Source organism: Alligator mississippiensis, chromosome 4, assembly GCF_030867095.1.
Source record: "Alligator mississippiensis isolate rAllMis1 chromosome 4, rAllMis1, whole genome shotgun sequence".
Classification (NCBI taxonomy): Eukaryota; Metazoa; Chordata; order Crocodylia; family Alligatoridae; genus Alligator; species Alligator mississippiensis.
Window position 1 is genome coordinate 225,529,411 of NC_081827.1, and position 3,810 is coordinate 225,533,220.

At 51.4% G+C, this 3,810-nt stretch overlaps 1 long non-coding RNA gene across 1 annotated transcript; it reads left to right on the plus strand.

Moving 5' to 3' along the window:
* The first annotated feature begins 247 nt into the window (after positions 1 to 247).
* On the plus strand, positions 248 to 3,492 carry LOC132250405 (uncharacterized). The gene is made up of 2 exons (XR_009462115.1): positions 248 to 494; positions 785 to 3,492. It is a non-coding gene; the product is annotated as an uncharacterized LOC132250405 (long non-coding RNA).
* The last annotated feature ends 318 nt before the right edge of the window (positions 3,493 to 3,810 follow it).

The window sequence follows — 3,810 nt, forward strand, 5'->3', positions numbered from 1 at the left end:
TGCAGCCAGAACAGTAATGTGGGTCTTGTGGCAGTATTTCAGTGTAGCCAAAGAATGGCCAGAGAGTTCTACAATGTAGCTGCATCTTAAGAGGTGAATGGGGGCCCCCACACCTGTCCTGCAGGTGCCCATCTTAGGGCCCTGGAGGCGCAGGTGAGGGAGCTCCAGGAGGAGGTTAGCAGGCTGAGGGGAATCAGGGAGGCGGAGGATGAAATTGATGGGTATTTTCTCTCCCTGCAGGGCCATGCATCCAAGGAAGAAGCACCCCGGGGAGTGCCCTCCACAGCAGAGTGGCAGGTGGTCCCCTCCAGAACCAGGGCTGCTCGCAGCAGAGCAGTACCAGTTCCTCCAGTTTGGCTGGAGAACAGGTACAATGCCCTGGCGACACCGCAGGAGAAGGAAGGAGAGGAGGAAACCTCCGGAGAGGAGGCAACTCCACACTCTCCACACTCTGAACAGGCTGAAGGAGCTAAGCAGAACCAGAGGAGGAAATGGTGAGTGATCGTCATAGGCAACTCCATCCTGAGAGGTACAGAGGGTCCTATCTGTCGCCAGGACCCCTCGACACGCGAGGTCTACTGCCTGCCCGGAGCAAAGATTCAGGATGTGACGGGGATGATCCAGGCCATTATCCAGCCCACCGATTACTACCCCATGGTCCTAATCCATGTGGGCACTAATGATGTGGCCAGAAGCCCTGATCACCTGATGATGGACTACCACGCTCTGGGGGGCATGCTGAAGGAGATAGGGGCACAGGTGGTATTCTCTTCTGTCCTACCAGTGAGTGGACGTGGAAGACAACATGAGACCTGCATCAGAGAGGTCAATTTGCCGCTTCGGGAATGGTGTCTCGAGGCAGGCTTCGGCTTCCTAGACAACGACCCACACATCAGGACGAGACATGCTCAGGTGGGATGGGCTTCCCCTTTCCCCCAAAGGTAAGTGTGTGTTCTCTTCTAGGTTGGCTGATCTCCTCTGGCGGGCTTTAAACTAGGCTCATCGGGGGAAGGGGAAGACGAGGGCAGAGGAAGCCTTGGACCACTAAACCAAGCATCACCCACAAGAACAGCCCAGCCTAGACCGACAATGAGCAGAACAAATAGCCAGGTAAGCAACAGGAGCCTGGGTAGTACTGAGATTAGGAGGCCAGTGCATGCATCTTCAGGAGGCCTCAACTGCCTCTACACTAATGCTTGTAGTATGGGAAACAAGCAGGAGGAACTTACCCTCCTGCTAGCTAACACCAACCCAGACATAGTGGGGCTCACTCAAACGTGGTGGGACCCAACACATGACTGGACGGTGAATATTAAGGGCTACAGGCTGTACAGGAGGGATAGGACAGGGAGGAAAGGTGGGGATGTGGCGTTCTATGTCAAGGAGAAATACACATCCTCAGTGAGTAGCACTGGGTAAGAGGAGGGGCACACTGAAGTGCTCTGGGTTAGAATACAAGGAAGTCAAGGAGAAAGGGACTTAACGGTGGGGGTCTATTACAGACCACCCAACCAAGGGGAAGAGCTAGACCGGGAATTCTTAAGTCAGCTCATGGAGGTAGTTATGTTAAAGGATGTGGTCATCATGGGTGACCTGAACTTTCCAGACATCTGCTGGGAAGAGCAGTCAGCCAGGTCTGACCACTCACGTAGGTTCCTAGCCGGGATACAGGACCTCCATCTAACCCAGGGAGGTTCATAGCCCCACCAGGAGAGATGTCTTGTTGGATCTGGTCCTGGCCACAGGCAATGACCTGGTGAGGGGTCTGCGGGTGCTTGACCACCTGGGTGACAGTAATCATCGTCCGGTGGAATTCACCATCCAGCGCAAGGTGGCAAAAGCCTGCAGCAAGGCAGCAGCCTTGGACTTCAGGAGGGTGGATTTCAATGAGGTAAGGAGAATAGTCGGGGAGGCACTGAGGTCCCTGAGGGAAGGGGAGTCAGGTGTCCAAGAAGAGTGGTTGTTCCTTAAGGAGACGATCCTCCAAGCCCAAGGAGAGGTAATCCCAACACGGATCAAAGGGGGCAAGAGGGCGTAAAAGCCCCCATGGCTCATCAAAGCATATGGGAACATCTCCTAGCTAAAAAGGAGGCATACACCCAATGGAAGGGAGGGGCCATCACCAGGGAGGACTATACTTCAGTTGCTCGGGGCTGTAGCAGGGCAGTCAGGAAGGCCAAGGCGGAGATGGAACTGGGGCTAGCTACCCAGATCAAGGACAACAAGAAGTCCTTTTTTAAATACATAGAGGATAAAAAGAAGGTACCAGGTAATGTGGGGCCTCTGCAGGACATGCTAGAAAATCTGGTCATCGCACCAGACAGCAAAACTAACCTATTTAACAATTTCTTTGCCTCCATTTTTCTGAGCAGGGACCGGGTCACCCCCTCCCAGCGGGACCCCTGTAGGACCCAGAGGAGGCGCACCCAGGCCTAGGGTCAGTGAGGACCTAGTCAGGGAACTTCTGGAGGGACTGGACATATTTAAATCAGCAGGTCCGGACGATCTCCACCCTAGAGTGCTGAGGGAATTAGCAGAAATCATTGTGGGACCCCTGGCATAGCTTTATGAGCACTCATGGTGCTCTGATGCAGTGCCAGAGGATTGGAAAAGGACCAATGTGGCTCCCATTTTCAAAAAAGGGAGGAAGGAGGACCCAGGAAACTATAGGCCAGTTAGTCTTACCTTGGTCCTGGGTAAGCTTTTTGAGAGAGTTATCTTGGCACATGTCCACGAGGGGCCAGCAGGGGAGATTATGCTTAGGGGCAACCAACATGGGTTCATTAGAGTCAGGTCCTGTCAGACCAACCTGGTGGCCTTCCATGACCAGGTCACAAAATCCTTAGATGCAGGGGTAGCAGTGGACATAGTCTTTCTGGACTTTAGGAAGGCCTTCGACACTCTCTCACCCCATTCTCATTTAAAAACTAGGAGACTGTGGCGTCAACTGTGACAGCTGAAATTATGTCTGTGTGATAAAGGTGCTTGCTGAAGGCTCTATGAAGATTAGACCAAGAGTTTTTCTGTATTTGTTTAAATATTAAGCTATATGTTGTTGCTAAAAGCCTAATTAAAGTTTAAGATGTAGTAAGGCCTTGTATATGTGATAAAGAAAAAAAATATATAAATGACCAAACGCCAAACATGAGAGCAAGTTGTGCTCGTGGCGTGGGGGAAGTAATGGGAGCGGCCTGATAGCCGCGAGATCGGCAGTCCCGGCCCACGCTGATTGGCAGGGGGAGGGTGGATACAGCCCGTTTAAAAGAAAAAGCGCTTGCCAAAAACCTGGGACCCGCGCCATATCGGAGAGGCCTGATCACCCTCACCGGAGGTCCTGCGTCCATGAAATCCCTTCCCCCTGGACGCCCCCATCACGACCAAGTATACCATTCGAACGTGTTTAGAGCTCTTGAGTTAACAGCGAGTTTAATCTTGAAACTGCTGTAAAGGAAACCACCTATACGAAAGTGTGAGTAAAGCATTTATTTGTTACACCGCCTCCTTAATTGTTTTTCCGTCAATGGGAAGAGAGATAAGAGAAGGAGAAACAAGGTTCCGTAACCCTTCCATCCCCAGCCTGTTCACGCAGCACTTTTCTGGGTCCAACCACCCACCGTCAGGTTGGTCAGTATAAAGTAAGGCCTAGTAAATTTTGCAAAGCCTTGAAATAGTAAGGCCGTGTGGTGTAGTTAAAATTACCTTATCAAAGAAATGCAAGGCTTGTACTGCTAATTAGTCAGTCTAAGGACAGTTGAAGTAAAAGGAATCTGAGTGGTTGTACATTATCAGAACCATTCAGAAGCTTTAAAT